The 19904-nt window shown below is 50.2% G+C and overlaps 1 long non-coding RNA gene across 1 annotated transcript; it reads right to left on the bottom strand.

Annotated features, from left to right (window-relative positions):
- Positions 1-5825: 5825 nt before the first annotated feature.
- LOC129488699 (uncharacterized) lies at positions 5826-7612 on the bottom strand. Its single transcript, XR_008659716.1, has 2 exons — positions 7187-7612; positions 5826-6783 (listed from the first exon to the last, which is right to left on the bottom strand). It is a non-coding gene; the product is annotated as an uncharacterized lncRNA (long non-coding RNA).
- Positions 7613-19904: the final 12292 nt, after the last annotated feature.

The raw sequence follows: 19904 nt of genomic DNA, 5'->3' as shown, positions 1-19904 counted from the left end.
CAACCACCCACCTCCAGCCTCCCCAGCTAATTCATCACTCACTTTCTGTCAGCCCTGATGCGATTCACCTGAGCCACCACCCTGAGCAGCAGGAAGTCTGACTCGGACTCCAATTAGCAGAGGAAGTGGCTGACTCCGGGAGGCGGAGGGGCGCACGGGGCAGAGGGGGGAGGGATGAACAGAGTTGTTGGGGGGCGCAGAGAAAATTCAACGACCTCCCTGGAACTTTCATCCTTTGGAAGCCACAGAGGATGAGTTCAGACATTCAATAAGCATTAAGTGAGCACCTACTGTACACATACCCCGATTTTTGGCATGCCAGTAATAGACAAGACAGACAAGGTCCTCATCCTGTCTTCATGGGGCTGATGTTCTAGACAAATAGAAAACACTCTGCTAGTTAGTGATAATTGCTATGATGAAATATGGTATCTAAGCCACCCTCCCTGTCAGAGCCCCCTGGAGGTTTAAAGCCACCTCTCACGCCCCCATCTGATTTTTCTCCTGCGGGCAAAAGCCCCCTGCCTCCCCTCCCCACTCCTCATATGGCACGTCCTTTATTATGGCGTGTCGCCTGCTGAGCACAGCACTGGTCTGCCCGCAGATGTTTGGTGTTGTTATTCTACAGAAAAGGAAACCGAAGCACACGGGAAGAGAAAGATGGAGCAGGGGTTAGAGAGCAGGCCCTGGTGCCACATTCCTCATTCTCCTGGGGGCTGCTTTCCTGTTCTGGGAGGGCATGAGATCAGGAGGCCAAGGGGAAGCTGTGCCTCTGGTTGGCCCATGAAGAGCCATGCAGGGAGCTGGTGGCTCACACACTCTGGACACACAGGCCACGTCCACAGAATATGTGTCCTCTTCTTGCTCCTACCACTCGGGATGTGAGCATTTGTGGGGTGGCTGGAGTCAGGGATGAGGGCCCCTGCAATTTCACATTTGGACAGAGTTGGCTGGGAATAGAGGAATTCAACTGCACAGGAGTCTGGAGGTAAAATGTTCTCATCTTGGAGTCACCGATCATCCAGTCCAACCCATATCCAACTTCTCCCAGTACATCCTCTTCCGGGCGGAAGTCCCCAGCACAAAGCGGACAAGAGAGGAGCTGTCGGCTAAGCAGGACACAGTGGGAATGGCCACCCTGTTGGCCACACTGCTTCACTTCTTGTTTTTTTTTTTTTTTTGAGACAGAGTCTTGCTCTGTTGCCCAGGCTGGAGTGCAGTGGCGCAATCTCAGCTCACTGCAAGCTCCGCCTCCCGGGTTCACGCCATTCTTCTGCCTCAGCCTCTCCGAGTAGCTGGGACTACAGGCGCCCGCCACCACGCACAGCTAATTTTTTTTTTGTATTTTTAGTAGAGACGGGGTTTCACCGTGGTCTCGATCTCCTGACCTCGTGATCCGCCCGCCTCGGCCTCCCAAAGTGCTGGGATTACAAGCGTGAGCCACCGTGCCCGGCCTTCACTTCTAAACATAGGTGTATTCATCTGTTTTCATGCTGCTGATAAAGACATACCTGAGACTGGGTAATTTATAAAGAAAAAGAGGTTTCATGGACTCACAGTTCCACATGGCTGGGCAGGCCTCATCATCATGGCAGAAGGCGAAAGACACATCTTACATGGTAGCAGGCAAGTGAGAAGGAGAGCTAAGAGAAAGGGGTTTCTCCTTATAAAACCACCAGATCTCATGAGACTTATTCACTACAACCTCTGCCTCCCAGGTGCGAGCAATTCTCCTGCCTCAGTCTTCTGAGTAGCTGGGACTACAGGCATGTGCCACCATGCCCTGCTAATTTTTGTATTTTTTTAATTTAATTTTTTTTTTTTTGAGACAGAGTCTTGCTCTGTTGCCCAGGCTGGAGTGCAGTGGCATAATCTCGGCTCACTGCAAGCTCCGCCTCCCGGGTTCACACTATTCTCCTGCCTCAGCTTCCGGAGTAACTGGGACTACAGGCGCCCGCCAACATGCCTGGCTAATTTTTTGTATTTTTAGTAGATAGGGGGTTTCACCGTGTTAGCCAGGATGGTCTTGATCTCCTGACCTCGTGATCCGCCCGCCTCGGCCTCCCAAAGTGCTGGGATTACAGGCGTGAGCCACCACGCCCAGACTAATTTTTGTATTTTTAATAGAGACCGGGTTTCACCATGTTGGCCAGGCTGGTCTCAAACTCCTGCCTTCAGGTGATCCATCTGCCTCAGCCACCCAAAGTGCTGGGATTACACATGTGAGCCATCACGCCTGGCTTAATTTCTTTACTCATTCATTTATGCATTCAACCCATGAATTTTGAGGGTGTAAGGTGCTGTAGGTTTGGAACTCAGGTCTCCTGACTCCTCAGCCAGGGCATCACTATCCTCCACCTCCCCCTCCTCCCCCTCCTCCTCCTCCCTCCCCCCTCCTCCTCCCCTCCTCCCCCCCTCTCCTCCCCTCCTCCTCCCCTCCTCCTCACCCCCCTCCCCCCCTCCTCCTCCCCTCCTCCTCACCCCCCTCCCCCTCCTCCTCCTCCTCCCCTCCCCCCTCCCCCCTCCCCCCCCCCCTCCTGCCTTCCGCAAGCCTGGCTCACATTTTGGTCTTAGCTTGAGCTCTTCCTAAAGCGGAGCCTGAGAGAAGGACTCAGGTGCAGGGAGTTGACATGGAATCCATGCCAGGAAACCAAAGTGAGGGCGTAGGAGAGTGAGATCCGGCAGGAGAGAAAACCACTCAGTGTGCATTGCTGAGCTGGCTACTGATGTGGGTAACTGGGGCTTGATTCCACTGGGGACCCTGTGAGGAATGGTGTAAAATGCACCTCAGGATTGTCTTGAATGATGATGAGGCTGGGGTGTGTACCCACGGACCACTGTCCCCCAATCCCCATGCTTTGGTGGGAAAAAATCTGAAGTACAGAAGCTGAGAGACACAGTAAAGCTCTGAGTTGGGAAGCCACCATCAAGCATGATATCAAACCACCAGGGACACAGCTGATGTCAGTGTGGGGCTGAGGGGACTAGGCTCAGAGCAACAGCATTTACTACAGATGCCAAGGGAGAAGCGACGCCTGTCAGGAAGTCACGTGGAAACCCGGCCCAAACCTGGCACTGGCCAATCAAGGGCGGCATGCGACTCAGGACAGCCGTCACGCTATTTTCTTCCAACCTCCTTTCCCAATTTGGAAAGAGATAACTCCTCCGCATGAAAACAATAAGAGAAAACAACAGAACTTGGGGACCAATTGATTCAGGCGTGGGAACAGGATGGCAGGCAGCCACAGGTGCCCGAGAGGGAGGCTTCTTGCCAGCTCAGGCATAGGCTGTTCAGAAGTCGGGAAAATGTAAATGGGACATTCAAGGACACAGAAATATGTCTATTAGGACACCTTCTGTGATCCGCATGCTAGGAATCCCAGGAGATAGAGGACACTGCCCCTGCCTCTCTGAGAACCTTTTCCACAGCAAGAGGCAGAGTGCTGCAGGCAGAAGAGTCCCAGCCTTGGAAGCAGAGATCTCAGGTTCAAGTCTTGATGCCACTAATCACACAGAATATTGTGTGTGAAGCTCACAGCTGGAAGGCGCAGTGATGATCCTCGTCATCTGACCCTCACAAGCCATCACCAGCCTCCATGTCCCACGATGCAGATGAGGCACCTGAGATCAGAAGGTGACTCACCTGCCCCAGGTCTTGCCTCCCAAACCATCAGACCTCAGACTTGAACCAGGCCTCTTTGAGTCTCAGCTCAAAGGTCCTCTGATCTCGTGTTTCTGGAATAAACCCAAAGGCAGCTTTCTGGGTGGAGACATCCACAGGAAGACCTGTGCACTCCCGCTCTGACTTCCTGAGCAGGTGAGGGGGCAGGACACACAGGAAGGGGGGCGACCATGTGACTGGGCTGCATTTCTGGCAGGTGCGAAGATACCCTTCTAGGGTATCGGAAGGAGGCAGGGAGTGAGGACCAGGGCACAGCAGTCGTGGGCTCTGGACTCTAGTCCAAATTCCACTCGCCTTCAGGCTGGTCTTGGTTTTCTCATCAAGGTGATGGGTAGAGTGCCTTCAGGGTCAATGACCTGACGACCACAAGCTCTGAGAGGTCCGCAAGGGCTGGAGGGGCAGCAAGGCCTCCCTGGGAGCTGGCCTCTGGGGGCAGTGGGGAGGGGGAAGGGAAGGCAACCCTGTCCCCAGGGCTCTAGTGACACTGTAACAAATGAGTACAGACCCCCTGGATTTCAGCACTGAGGACCCTCTGGCTTGTTCTCTAACTCCCAGGACCTCTGGATGAGAAGTGGGCTTTCATTGCACTCTGTCTGGCTCAAATCCCCACGACATTCTCACTGGACTCAGGGCCTGACTTTCACTTCATCATGTATGAGGGCTCAGGTGTGTTGAGGTGTGGGAAGAGGCCAGAGGGGAAGGGGAGTCATATGTTCCCCCACAACATTTCTCTGAGACCTCCTCCTGTCCTGAGGCCACTGGGTGTGTCAGGGTTGCTGGAAATGCTCCCCAACTCCCAATTCTGAGCATTTAGTCTAGGTAGGCCTTGTCTTGGAGCCAGCTTGTCGGCCTGGGCCAGTGGGCGTGTGCTTATTTTCATGGCAGCCTTATATAAAAAGCACAAGGATGTAGAAGATTAATGCTAGAATCAGAGACCAGCGAGAAGAAGACGGGGCTTGGGACCTGGGGAGGGAAGTCTTAACTCTCAGATCCAGCTATATTTGGATCACCAGAAATCAGATGGTGACAGATATCTCTCCAATATTATTTTTGAGTGGGCAAAATCTTTAACCTTTCTCCACCTCAGTTTCCTCGTCCTGTACAGGGGATAATAATAGTGCCTCCCCCAAAGGGCTGTTGCGCAGTAAACGAATTAATACCTGTGCAGCACTCAGAATAGTGCCTGGCACATAAGAAATTCTCAATCATCAGGCTGGGTGCAGTGGCTCACGCCTATAATTGCAGCAGTTTGGGAGGCCGAGGTGGGCAGATCACTTGAGGTCAGGAGTTTGAGACCAGCCCGCCCAACATAGCGAAACCCCATCTCTACTAAAAATACAAAAATTAGCCGGGTGTGGTGGTGGGCACCTGTAGTCCCAGCTGCTTGGGAGGCTAAGGCAGGAGAATCACTTGAACCCGGGAGACGGGGGTTGTAGTGAGCAGAGATTGTGCCACTGCACTCCAGCCTGGGTGACAGAGTGAGACTCTGTCACAAAAAAAGAAAAAAAGAAATTATCAATCGATGTAATTTTTTGGTTATTGTTATGATTATTGCTATTAATTTTTTCATTCAAGTACAAGGCCTTGTAGGTGCTCAGTGTTGAATGAATGATTGAAATATATGTAACTGGATAAAATGTTTGAAGTAGATGACATCAAAGATTGAAATAAACACTTGCTTTGGTCTAATTAGTTATGATCTGGTATCTATGGAAACTGCTAAATATTGAGACTGAAAATAGACAGCTTTTCTCTGCACAGAATGAGCCAAGGTACATGTGTGGTCTCTGCACTTTGTATCCCAGGATGAACCACCTCGTTCATCTCTGTCCACCAGTGAATTCTTCGAGAGCAGGGCCTGTGGCTAATGGGCATTCAGAAACCAAGTGTCTGAGTGTTGGTACACAGCGAGTGCTCATTCCTATTTGTTGAACAAGTGAACAAATGCATGAATGTTGTCTGATTGCCTCAGGAAATGGCAGGACTGAGCCTTCAGATAAAGGACCTCAGAGCCTTCTTTAGGGAGAGGCTGGGGAAGGCAGACAGTGATTACTTCTTGCAGTGGATTAAGTGGTGAAGAGCCTGGGCTTTGGGGCCAATCAAATCTGGGAGGAAATACTGGCTCAGCCACTCCCTAGCTTCGTGAACTTAGACAAGCTGTTTAATTCTTCCAGGCCTCAGTTTTAACATCTATAAACTGGGCCTAATAATGTTTACTTGTGCAGATAAAATGGTCCAGTGTGCGTCAGTGTCCATTTCTCCCTAGGAAGGGATCCATACCATCTTCATGGTAGACACCGGGATAACAACAGTCCTCTCTTGTTTCAAGGGATTCGGAACCACCCATGGCATAAGTAGTAATGAAAGAGTTCTTTGTAAACTGTAGAGCGCTCTGCGCACGTGGGGGATCATAGGGCGGCTTGAGTAACAAGGAGTTGCAGAGAGAATCTGAACTTGAATCCCTGCTGGGGAAAGCATCCCAACTAGTGGGGATGGGACTCAGAAATGCAAAGACCCCAGAAAACTGGTGGGGAATTTCAGCCACAAGACAGGGACTTGGGAGTCAGGCTGCCTGGGTTCAAGGCCTATCTTTGCCCCTGTCTACTTTCTGTGACCTTGGATGAGTGACTTGCTCTTGGGAGGCCTCAATGTTCCTCTTGGGGAAGCTGGGAGGACAGTGAATACTTCACAGGCTGTTGTGGGAATTAAAGGGGATAGAGTGTGTAAAGTGCTCTGACCAGCACTGGGCTACAGGAAGTGCTCAGCAAACACAGCTGCCCCATTTCTCCACATTCTCCTTCTCCCATCCACTCTCAAGGCGCAAGGCCTCCTGCCTCAGCTCGTCCCTTCTCTGGTTTGCAGAGTCTAAGGAGAACATAAACTAGAAGGACAAGCAAGGGGAGGGCAAGTGGGGTTGACTGAAGCTTACATGGCAGGGTCGCATGGGGCAGGGACTGTTGTTACCCCATTTCACAGTGGTGGTCACTGAGACCCCACTGGTGCCAGGATGCACACCCAGGTCTGTCCACACACAAAGCCTGCATTCATTCAGCTTTTCCAGGATCCCACGCCAGCTCTGACTCCAAATGCTGTGGAGGGCCCTGGAGCTGGAGAGGAACGCATGGACAGAAACCAAGTGTTTCTGGGGCCCAGCCTGGCACCCCCACCCCTACCCACCCCCACCTCCTACCACCTCCTTCCCCTCTACCCCCCACTATGACCTCTTGCCCAGGAGAACCCTTCTGGGCAGAGTGGCCCTGCCAGCCTCTCAAGGACACTGGGACGGGGCAGGAATCCCCAGCTTGGCCTGAGTCCTTCTCTGCCACCGACAGCAGGTTGTTAGATAATTGCCTTTGTCCCTTATCTCACTCCCACTCTTTATTACTTCCCTGGGGAGATGCTGCAACCACAGCCTGTCTGCAAATGAAGCCAGCCTCCTGGCTGCAAACACAGGCTGAGGGACCACAACTGGGGGAGGAGTGTGAACTGAAGCGGAGATTATACCTTCAGGTGGCAGGGACACCCTGTCCCTCAGCTCAGGGCATGCTGATAGGTTCTGGGAGGCTCCTGGAAGCACACTCAGGGCTTTGCAAAGAAAGCGCTGGATCCAGAGAAGAAAGAATCAGGCCATGGGATCTGCCCGGACTAGCACTTAACCCCTCTGGGTTCCGAGTTCTGTGTGGGTGAGATGAGGACAGCAATGCTCTCCCATGATGACCAAACCAGCTTGAAACTGGGAGGCATCGACTGTTTTGCCTCTATGTTCGTGACAGCCTCTGTTTTAAAAACAGCTTTATTGACATACATTTGTTCATGTACATATGGCCTTGAGCCTTGTGCAATTTGGTAAGTTTTGACATATGTATACACCTGTGAAGTCATCACCACAATCAAAACAGTGAACACACACCGCTCACCTCCCAAAACTTCCTCTTGCACCTTTGCAATTGCTCCCTCTCTCCACGTTCCTCCCTCTCCATCCCCAGGCAACCATGAACCTACTTTCAGTCACTGCAGATTCATTTGCATGTCCTAGAATTTTATATAAATGGAATTATCCAGAATGTATTCTTTTTGTCTGGCTTCTATTTTGACATGCATCCACGTCGTTGCATATATTAATAGTTCACTTATTTTTATTGCTAAGTAGTATCCCATTATGTGGATATACCACAACTTGTTTATTCATTTATCTATTGATAGATATTTGGGTTGTTTCCATTTTGGTGGTATTACAAATAAAGTTTCCATGAATATTCATGTACAAGTATCCAAATGCTTTTATTTCTCTTGGGTAAGTACCTAGGAGTGGAATGGCTGAGTCATTTAGGAGGTATATGTTTCATTTTTAAAGAAACTGACAAATTGCTTTCCAAAGTGATTGCAGCATTTCACATTCCCACCAGCAGTGTATGAGAGTTCTGCCTGGCATGGGGGCACATGCTTGTAATCCGAGCACTTTGGGAGGCCAAGGTGGGTGGATCACCTGAGGTCAGGAGTTCGAGACCAGCCTAACATGGTGAAACCCCATTTATACTAAAAATACAAAAAATTAACCGGGCATGGTGGCACGCACCTGTAATTCCAGCTACTCAGGAGGCTGAGGCAGGAGAATCACTTGAATCTGGGAGGTGGAGGTTCCAGTGAGCTGAGATTGCACCACTGCATTCCAGCTTGGGCAACAAGAGCAAAACTCTGTCTCAAAAAAAAAAAAAAAAAAAAAAAAGAAAGCAAGAAAAGAAAAGAAAAAGAAAATACCACTGGGGCTGGGCATGGTGGCTCATGCCTGTAACCCCAGTGCTTTGGGAGGCTGAGGCAGGAGGATTTCTTGAGCCCAGGAGTTGGAGACCAACATGGGCAACATAGAGAGACCTCATCTCTAAAAAAATAAAAACATAAATTAAAATAGAAAAGAAAATACCAGTAGGCATAAATGAAAAAATGTTTAACACCCATAAACCCACCAGCTTAAACAATTATTGTTAACATGATGTATGTCTTCAGACATTTTTCATGTATAATGTACATAGGAAGTTGTACCATACATGTCTTCTCCATTTATGTATCATGAATATTTTACCATATTGTTACATTTCTTTTTGTTTTTTGAGGTGGAGTCTCGCTGTCACCCAAGCTGGAGTGTAGTGGTGTGATCTCGGCTCACTGCAACCTCTGTCTCCCGGGTTCAAGTGATTCTCCTGTCTCAGCCTCCCAAGTAGCTGGGATTACAGGTGCCCGCCGCCACGCCTGGCTAATTTTTTGTATTTTTAGTAGAGACAGGATTTCACCATGTTAGCCAGGCTGGTCTCGAATTCCTGACTTCAGGATATCCACCCGCCTTGGCCTGCCAAAGTGCTGGGATTACAGACATGAGCCATTGCGTCCAGCCATGTTGCTACATTTCTAAAGCATCAGTCCAAATGGCTGTATAATACTCCATTGTGTATGTGAATTAGTTGATCCCCAGTAGATGGATATCTGGATGTTTTCCATTTGGGGGCTTTCATAAACATTGCCACAAGAAACTTTTATTTTATTTTTCATTTTATTGTATTATTTTGGAGACAGAGTCTCTGTCACCCCAGGCTGGAGTGCAGTGGCATGATCTCGGCTCACTGCAACCTCTGCCTCCTGGATTCAAGTGATTCTCATGCCTCAGCCTCCCAAGTAGCTGAGACCACAGGTGTGTGCCACCACACCCGGCTAATTTTTTTGTATTTTTAGTAGAGACGAGGTTTTGCCATGTTGTCCAGGCTGGTCTCGAACTCCTGAGCTCAGGCAATCCACCCACCTCAGCCTCCCTAGTACCTCCTGAAGTGCTAGGATTACAGGCATGAGCCAGCACGCCCAGTCTGAACATCTTTATATACCCGTATTTTCATCCTTGACGAATGTTGGGTTAGAGAGCATGCACATTTTAAGACTTCTAAATTTATATTGCCAACATATTTTGGTCACTTTTTAAATCGGAGTGTTTTGGCCTGGATTAGTGATATCAACACATTAACCACCCCCCTCTCTTACATCACATGAAGAAGCCAAAACTTTTCATTCATTCAGTCAGTCAATCAACCTTCCATATCATCATTACCATCCTTTTCATCTTCCTCCTTTCCTCTTCCTCCAAGGCCCTAGCCAAGACAGACCCTGCCTTCCTCTGAAGCAAACTCACCAGCTGGCTCAGAGCCCTCTGAAGTCTCCCCAGGCACTAGAAAGCAAGCCCTGTGAGAAGAGGGGCCCTGCCTGTGTTGTTTGTCGCTGTATCTCCAACACCAAACACTGGGCCTGGCACATAGTGAGTGCTCAAATAGTTGTTGAATTAATACATGAATGAGTGCAATATTAAATGGTCATTGAACTGAACTGAGTATTCTCCCAAGTTAGTAATGGGGGGGCTTCTCCCTGTGAGGCCCACTCTTATTGCAGAAGGACATCCCAAACACTTGCTCCTCTGCACCCGGTTCCAACTGGCAGATGAGAAAACTGAGGCCCAAAAGGTTTAAGAACTGTGCTCAAGGTTGCACAGTGAGCTCTCCTCAGAGAAGCACCTGTGTTCCCAGGCCCCTTTCCCAGGACCAGGTTTTCTTAGTTAGAAGGTGAGGTTGGGCTTGGAGGTCCTTGGAGTGTTTGTTTGTTTGTTTGTTTGAGACAAAGTCTTGCTCTGTTGCCCAGGCTGGAGTGCAGTGATGCAACCTCAGCTCACTGCAACCTCCACCTCCAAGGTTCAAAAGATTCTCCTGCCTCAGCCTCCTGAGTAGCTGGGGAACTACAGTCGTGCACGATGACACTCAACCAATTTTTGTATTTTTTAGTAGAGAGGGAGCTTCACCATGTTGGCCAGGCTGGTCTCGAACTCCTGACCTCAAATGATCTGCCCACCTCGGCCTCCCAAAATGCTGGGATTATAGGTGTAAGCCACCACACCCACCACCACCCCCACCAGGAGTTTTCTGTATGCATCTTTTGTTCTCCTTTCTGCTATCAGCAAGGCTATGAGGGACACAAGGTGACCTCCTGAGGACCTTTCTGGCCCTGTGATTCTGGGACAAATGCACTTGAGGGTCAGCTCCCTGCTTTTGTAAAAATTCTCTGGCCTCTCAGTATCATTTTTCTGTGCCTACGCTGGCATTTATTATTTATTAGCACTCAATGCCTCAGGAATCAGATCTCTCACTGGGATCTCAGGATGAGGTGGTTGCAACACCTAGGGAGGCCCAGGCTTAAGCTAGGGCTTTATCTACCCACTGGCCCTGAACCACTTGTCCTGGAGCTGGGAGCCAAGGGAGCTGATGGGAGAGGGAAGCTGTGGATTCTTCTGAGCCCCTTCATCAGGGATATGACAGCAGCTGGAGGCCTCTGAGATCCTCCACGCTGGGAAGGCTCCCTGCTTCTGAGGCCAATTCAGTAGCCTTTGCTGTCCTCAAAACCTCCTGTTCAGGCACAGACCTACTCCGGAATGTGTAGACACCACCTCACTGCTTACATTTGGGACCAAGTGCTTTTTACCATGTGACTTCCACCAGGAAAGCTGGGATATGGGTAAGGCCACTGCTACATGAGAGAAGAGGAACAGGTGTTTGTGGATGTCCTTCTGTGATGGGAGTGGGTCTCACACGCAGAAGCCCTCCCCTTATTACTAGCAATTGAAGTAAGGCCATTCGTGAGAAACTGCCTTTGAGCTTGATGCAGGGAATGACCTAGATTTTCTTGTTTATTTTATTTTATTTATTTATTTATTTTTTTTGAGACGGAGTCTCGCTCTGTCACCCAGGCTGGAGTGCAGTGGTGCGATCTCGGCTCACTGCAAACTCCGCCTTCCGGGTTCACGCCATTCCCCTGCCTCAGCCTCTCCGAGTAGCTGGGACTACAGGCGCCCGCCACCACTCCCGGCTAAGTTTTTGTATTTTTAGTAGAGATGGGGTTTCACCGTGGTCTCGATCTCCTGACCTCGTGATCCGCCCGCCTCGGCCTCCTAAATTGCTGGGATTACAAGCGTGAGCCACTGCGCCCGGCCAATTTTCTTGTTTATTTTAAAGAGCTTGGGAGGAAAGGCTCACAGAGATGTGGGAGACAGGGCATTGAATCAGCAGCCACCATTTCAGCAAAGAAAGGGATCCCTGAGATAATGAAGTCCAAATCTTCTGCACCATCACTCCCACCATTTTACTTTATTATTATTATTATTATTGAGATAGAGTCTTGTTCTGTCACCCAGGCTAGAGTACAGTGGTGAGATCACAGCTCACTGCAGCCTCCACTTCCTGGGATTAATTGATCCTCCTCCTTCAGCCTCCTGAGTAGCTGGGGCTACAGGCCTGTGCCATCATGCCTAGCTATTTTTTTCTATTTTTTGTAGAGATGGGAATCTCACTATGTTGCCCAGGCTGGTCTTGAGCTCCTGGGCTCAAGGGATCCTCTGTGTTGGACTCCCAAAGTGCTGGAATTACAGGCATGAGTCACTGTGCCTAGTCACTGCCATAATTTTAAAAAGAGAAAATTGAGGCCAATATAGGTGAATTGGCCTGTCCAAGTTCACCCAGTCAGTAAGAGGTAAAGCTAATACGATGTCTATAAAGTGATGTAAAAGGTGAGAATGCACTCCTTCATGGAGCAAATTGGGTCTTAAAATCATAAAAATATTGTGAGGGACATGATGGAGGAGACACATGACTTCACCTCCAGTTTCTCAGAGGTGAAAAATGTCTGACTATTGGAAATATGATAAAGCTCCATGAATTTTTGAGAAACAAAGCCATGATTCTGATTAATCTGTCATTATCTGAAATTTTCAAAAGTTTAAACAGCTAGAAAGAAAAAGACGTTAAAACTATAACCCCTGGGAGCTGTTAGATAAGAATCACCAAAACCAGTACCCAGGTTTCCCCCGCAGAAGGTGGTAGTTCAGGACCACGGACAGCAGCCTGTGAAACTTGAGCACTGCATTTCGCCCACACTGGAGCAAACCCACAGAGCATCGCTTGACCTACTCATCTTTACATGAAGAGCCAGTGTGAGTACTATTCACAGGGTGACACACAGGCAGGGGATCCAGAAAGGACCCCCCATCATCCCCATCAAACACCTCCCAACCGGTCTCCTACCTTGTGAAAAATCCCATTGTCCTCATATTTGGGTTAAGCTATTTTTCACCTCCATGAAAAAAAAATAGGTCATATTCCCATGGATGTAGGGTCTGGGATGGTTTGAAGCAATGTCCTTCCCCTGAAAAGGCTTGAAATCTAGTTGGGCAGATAAAAGATCTGTATAAGAGACAGGCGCGGTGGCTCATGCCTGTAATCCCAACAATTTAGGAGGCCAAGACAGGCAAATTACTTGAGCCTAGGAATTTGTGACCAGGCTGGGCAACGTGAAGAAACCCTGCCTCTACGAAAAAATACAAAAAATAAGCCGGGTGTGGTGGTGCACACCTGTAGTCCCAGCTACTCCGGAGGCTGATATGGGAGGATTGCTTGAGCCCAGAAGGCGGAGGTTGCAGTGGGCCGAGATCATGCCACTGCACTCCAGCCTGGGTGACAGAGCCAGACTCTGTCTCAAAAAAAAAAAAAGAAAGATTTGCATACAAAGTAATCTACACAAAGAGCAAAACAGTATTTGGCAAGAGCCAAGTAGTGGTGTTGAGGATGGTAAGTGCTAAAAGATCTCAGCAGACAGTGATCTCCTGAGGTGGAAGGCACGGAGTGGAATTGAGCTGAGCCTTAATGTTTGGGGAAGATGAATAAACAAGAGGAGAAGGTATTCCTGGCCAGGGCACATGTGGAAAGGGATGGAAGCACAAACATGCACGGGACACGCATATGCCACAGGGGAGGTGGGACTCTCCTAGACTGGTGCAGCTGAGGCCGCATTGCTGATGAGGGGATGAGAGTGGGATAACAAGAGAGAAAGCCAAAGAAATATGACAGGATCATTCTGAGGGTGTAAATTTCTAGTTTTTCTGGAAAATAAAAGTGGTTTGGTGCCATTGCCCCACCTGCATGGATCCCCCCATACAGCAGAGAAAATGACGGAGAATGCTTGACATGTGGCATCTCCTGTTGGGAGTGAGTTGGGATGGGGCTGCTGAGCTTTGACCACAGGGATGAAGTCCTCATCATGGAATTCAGACACAGAAGAAAGAGAAGTCTTCTTGGGCAGGTGGATGAAGAGGAAGACACCAGGTCAGTGCCTGGACTGAACTGGGTCCAGGTAAGGAGAAAGGTCCATGATTAAGGCCCATCTGGTCCTGGCTTCTCTGCTGGCCCTTTGCAAGTTGGGGAGGCATGAGGAGAAACGGGTAACCAGACTGCTCATTCTCTAAGCTATGGGGATGGGGGCAGGGTGGAAGAAGAGCCTGTCCTTTAGTGGGGAAGCTGCTCAGCTAACTGATTCTGAAACATCATTTGGCAGAAGACAAGGGGCCTCAGCTCTGCCTTGTAGGCCCCACCATTAGGGAGTGCACTGTGCATCCTCTCTCCAGGCCACAGCTCCCCAAAGACTTTTCTGTCTGTGCCTCTGACCCCCAACTGGGCTGGCTCTGGAGAGGCAGGGTCTGAGGGCTGGGGCCATGAGTTCACCCTCTGCTCCTCAGTGGAGAGAAGGAGCAGCACCCCTCAGTTCACCAGGGGCCCCCATCTCCTTTTCGGGCTCTCCTTCAGGGGGCACTAGACACAGCCACGGGTAGCTCAACAATCCTGAACATCAGAGATCCTCGGCCACCTGAAAAACCACGTCCCAAAGCTACGAGAAGAAGAGGCAGGCACTGCCACTGAGTCCACACTCATCCGAGCCAAGCCCTGTGTGATGCACCTGATGCACATTAACTCCACGAGGCCTCACAAGAGCTCTAGGATGTGGGTACTGATATCAACAGCCCTGTTTTCCTGATGAGAAAACAGAAGCTCTCTCAGAAGCTGAGCTGCCAAGTGCTGCTGATGCTGAGGCTTGCAGGGCATAGCTGACTTAGTCAGCTGCAAATGGAGCCAGGTGAACCCAGGGCTGCAGCTGAGGACAGAGCCTGGGGGAGAGAGGGAAGGGAAGAGCTATGACATCCACCTGGGGAGAGTCACAGGTGCTGAGCACCCTCAAGGGCCAGGAACTGTGCTGGGACTTCCCCTCCCATTGCCAACACCACTGAGCCGGCCCCGACATAGTAGCCACTGATAAATGTTGGTGAGACTGAACCCTGTTAGTGAAATTCATAGAAATCACACAAGAGATTATTTGGGTCATTTTGTAAAAGAGGAAGCAGAGGCTCAGAAAAGTGACTTAATGTTTGCAAGGCCACACAACGAGTATAGGAAGAGCCAGGGTTTAACCCAGGTCTCTCTGGCTCAAAAGTGCAGCTGTTCCCACCATTCTTAGATGCTTTTGCCACCCAGCAAAGACCTCTTGGGACAAAAACCACCCTTAAGTCACTGGAAGTTTCCTCCCTAGGAGGCCCTATTGGTCAACCATTTCGGAACCCACAAAGTTGAGGGGTCGGAGCCTGGGCAGGGGGTCCTCTCTGGTTCAGAGACTTAGACGCTGGGCCCATCTTAGAAACACTTCTGCTTTGACCTCCCTCTCCACCACAATGACTTCTCTAAGCAGCCATGCCAGTGCCTCCCACTATCTTCCACCGTGGACCTAACCTGCAGCTTCCTATGTTCTGGTTTGCCGGGTGTGAGTTTGAAGTTCGCACATCGCTAAGCAATTCCCCAGTAGCGCCTTCTTTATGGAGCCTCTGCAGTCCCATCTCTCAGGTGATCTCCCCTTGGAAGCAGAAGCTCTGACCCAGTGGTGTCACCCTAGAAGACGTCATGTTCAAGAGGGATCAGCATGCCACTGGACCCCCGGGGAATATGGCCCTGGGAAGGAGAGGAGGTGGGGCACAGGGCAGACGTCTCTCACCTCTCAGTGTGGGCCAGGCCCGCTCCTTCTTCCCAGCCTGCCGTGCCTCGTGCCTCAGCCAGCCTCGGTGTCCAGGGCTTGGTGTGCCTGGCACCCTCCCCCCACCTCTCCCAACACCCTCCTTGGCGGAAGCCTACTGAAGTCCTCCTACACCCACTGAGGAGGCCTGCAAACTGTTTTATTAGATTAAAGCAAACATCTGCTGAAGAAGGAAAGCAAAACCTTAATTGGAAGCCCCCAGGGATGTTTGCAGAGACAGATGGGAGAGGATATAATGAAATCACCTCGCTCTGGCCTCCACGCAGACCTCACAGATAAGGCAACATTGCCAGGCAACAGGGCTTTTCCACCTGGAGGCCTGATAAGGGGCTTGGGGGAGCTGTGTGTTTGGAAAATATGATTTTGTAAGTGGGACGAGGGTGTATTGACTCTGCTGTTTCATGGCCTGGGCCCCAACATCAGATAAGCAGCTGCCACTTTCCCTGGGGCACAGGCAGGACCCCCTGGCAGGAACCACTCACATGGAGAAGTCCTGAGCCTCAGCCAGGGGAGCAGCCACTCACCCCCTGGGATCTGGTGCTCACCAAAGGGGACACTTCTGGCTACCAGGGGCTGGTGGTGGCAATGGCTTTCTCTTTTCCTCTCCTGGACTCTGGTTCAGGCCTCCTGGGATGGAGTTGGGTGCTGGGGCTGCTGGGAGCTTGCTAGATCGGAGGGCCCATCCATAGGATGTATTGCAGACCCCAATGCCTCACACCCTCCCCACCCATCTTCTCCCAGTGACTCCTGCCCTTCTCAGAGTAAAAATCAAAGACACTGCCAAAGCCCATGAAGCCCTGCCTAATGCGAGCCCACACCACAGCATCTCCTACCACCCTGGCCTCACTCTCTCCCAGCCACCTCGGCCTTTTTGCTCTTTCCCAAGCCTGCCAGGCGTGACCCTGCCCCAGGGCCTTTGCAATGGCTGTTCACTCTGCCTGGAAAGTTCTTCCTCCATACACCTACGTGGTTTGCTCCCTGGACCCCTTCAAGTCCTCACTCAAGTTACTGTCTTAATAAGGCCTACCTTGGCCACTTATTTAGTGAGGCCCATGCCCTCCCATCCTGGTATTTTACAGCCATCACCACCTTCTACCCCACTCTAGACTGCATGTATTTATTACGGTTTGCTGTTGATGTCTGTCTCAGCCTAGGACACAGGCTCCAACAAGGCAGGGGCCTTGCCTCTTCTCTTTAGCAGCATATTTCAAGAATCCAGAACAGAGACAGGAACACAGCAGGTGCTCAAGACATGTTAGTTGAATGTCTCCCCTTCCCAGACCCCAAACAGCTTTGGTAGAACTGGTGAAAAAGAGGGTGGGTCCAGAGAGGCTGGAGTGTGGCAGGGCCTGGACTGCTCATCTCCAAGGCAGCTGAGCAACCCTGGGCAATACCTGGGGGAAGCCCATTCCCCCACAGCACCATCACATGGGACATTCAAGGGAAAGCAACCTTTTCCAGGAAGGTAAACCCAAGGCTGGGACCCAGGGGAGCTTAGCTCTTAACCCAGCCCTGCTACTGATTTGGATTTGCTGTGTGACCTGGGACAAGACACTATCTGTCTCTGAGACTCAATTCCCCCTTTTGTCAGACAAAATTAGCATCTACCTAAAAGCAATAAACTTCCACATTTATCTAAAACCAATAAACTTCCACATTTATCTAAAACCAATAAACATCCACGTGACTGTGTTGGGGACCCACAGCCTGAGGTTAAATCCTTCCTCTTCTACTTGCTAGCTGTGTGCTATTAGGCAATTTAGGCAACCTCTCTGACCCGCTACCTCCTAATCTACAGGTGAGGATAATGATAGTGACTGCATCACAAGTATGCGAGCCTTTCACCTGCATGGGCTGCTTCACTCTTCACACACTTGTGAGCAATTCGATCATCCGCCTCCTCACGGGAAATCATGGGAAAGTGGCTGGCATGGGCCGCTCAGGGAGTTGACGGCAGCCCCAGGGTAGGCTGTGTGTCAGGCTGACCCTAGAGCCCAGGGCTCTGCCCACCCCTTCATTCTGTCACTGCACCTTGGCTCATGGAAGGCCTTGTTCAGTTTCCCAACCAAGTGCATTCTGGCCTCGGCCCACCCTCACCATTTGGGCCACAACCTTCATCGGAGGCGTTGCAATGACCTGGAGTTGACAAGACACCTCCTTGGTAGGACAGGTGTTTAAAGAGCCACCCTCCACACTAACACCAACCAAGCCCCAGAGCCAGGGACAGAGGAGAAAGCTGCCAGGGCCCGAGAAGGGACGAGGCTTGAAGGGCACTGAGTTCCATGTGGCCACAGTACCAAGGACCATTGGAGGAATGGGAAAACAGACCACCCACACCTCAGACACAGAGCCGGTGCTGGTCAGCATCTTAGCTTGGGCTTGGGTTCCCTGACACAAGGATTTGAGTGCACGTGGCTGACAAGGAATCCCTGGTAGAAGATCAAGAAGGGAAAATGGGGCTGGAGAGTGAATGGGTCAGGAAGGGAAAGGAAGCCAAAGAAGTGTGCGCTGTCAATAAAGTGTGCGTTATCAATAAAGTGCTCACTGTCAATAAAGTGTGCACTATTAATAAAGTGTGCGCTGTCAATAAAGTGTGCACTGTCAATAAAGTGTGTGCTGTCAATAAAATGCAAGCTGTCAATAAAGTGCACGCTGTCAATAAAGTGTGCTCTGTCAGTGAAGTGTGTGCTGTCAAAGTGTGTGCTGTCAATAAAATGTGCACTGTTAATAAAGTGCGTGCTGTCGATAAAGTGTGCACTGTCAATAAAGTGTGTGATGTCAATAAAGTGTGGGCTTTCTAAATGAAGTGTGCGCTGTCATAAAGTGTGCACTGTCATAAAGTGTGTGCTGTCAATAAAGTGTGCGCTGTCAATAAAGTGTGTGCTGTCAATAAAGCGTGGGCTTTCTAAATGAAGTCTGCGCTGTCATAAAGTGTGTGCTGTCATAAAGTGTGCGCTGTCATAAAGTGTGTGCTGTCAATAAAGTGTGTGCTGTCAATAAAGTGTGGGCTGTCTATATAAAGTGTGCGCTGTCAATAAAGTGTGCACTATCAAGCCAGACATCACTGCTGGGAAATGGTACCAAAAAATCCTCCTGCGAATTATCCCACCCAGGGGTATTTACAAGTAAAAGCCTGATATCACTGGCTGAGGGCTGCTCCTGGGGGCAACTTCCTGAACTTGCAACTTTCTACAGCCTTCTGGGTTTCTAGGTTGCAGTGAGCTGAGATCGTGCCACTGGACTCCAGCCTGGATGACAGAGCAAGACTCTGTCTCAAAAAAAAAAAAAAAAAATAGAGCCTGTGGGCACAGAAGGGTAGATCCCAGCAGTGGGAGGTTTGTCAGGGCCCTCAAAGCACCAAGAGACATGGGCAGGGCTCTGACTGCACTGTTAAAGTTAGACTCACGCCTGGCTTGTGAGGAGCAGCAAGAGGTCCTAGTCAGCTCTGAGCCTACATTGCCCCATGGGGGAGAGAGAGGGCTATTTTTGGGGCCTCTCTCGAAATCAGCATTCTGGAGAGGAGAACATCTGTGAGAATCCTCCCTGGTGCCCCTCCCCTTCTGTTCACTAGGTCCAGTGCCTGTGGTGCTCCCAGAGATGCTGGCTGGACAGCTTCTGTCCTCTAGGGAGGCCAGGACACCAGCTCTGCCCCTGCTCTCCATCCTCCAGGCTAGAACCAGCCACCTTCTTGCAGTCAACGTCCCCACAAGATATTGAGAGTGATTTTTTTTATTGTGATAAAATATCCCTAACATAACATTTACCATCTTAACCATTTTTCGGGGCACAATTCAGTGGCATTAAGTCCAGTTATGTTGCTGTGCAGCCATCACCACTATCCATCTCCAGAACTTTTTCATCTTCCCAAACTCCGTACCCATGAAACACTAACTCTCTGTTTCCTCCTCCCCCTCAACCCCTGGCAACCAGCATTCTATTTCCCATTTTTGTTGTTGTTGTTTGTTTGTTTGAGACAGAGTTTCACTCTTGTTGCCCACGCTGGAGTGCAATGGTGTGATCTCGGCTCGCTACACCCGGCCTCCACCTCTTGGGTTCAAGCGATTCTCCTGCCTCAGCCTTCCAAGTAGCTGGGATTATAGGCATGCGCCACCATGCCCGGCTAATTGTGTATTTTTAGTAGAGATGGGGTTTCACCATGTTGGTCAGGCTGGTCTCGAACTCCTGACCTCAGGTGATCTGCCCGCCTCAGCCTCCCAAACTGTTGAGATTACAGGCGTGAACCACCGCACCCGGCTGATCCATCCTATTTAAGTATAACCCCACCCTCGCTCAG

This window comes from Symphalangus syndactylus, chromosome 8 (assembly GCF_028878055.3).
Source record: "Symphalangus syndactylus isolate Jambi chromosome 8, NHGRI_mSymSyn1-v2.1_pri, whole genome shotgun sequence".
In the NCBI taxonomy this organism is placed as follows: Eukaryota; Metazoa; Chordata; class Mammalia; order Primates; family Hylobatidae; genus Symphalangus; species Symphalangus syndactylus.
This window is presented reverse-complemented; position numbering and strand designations above follow the sequence as displayed.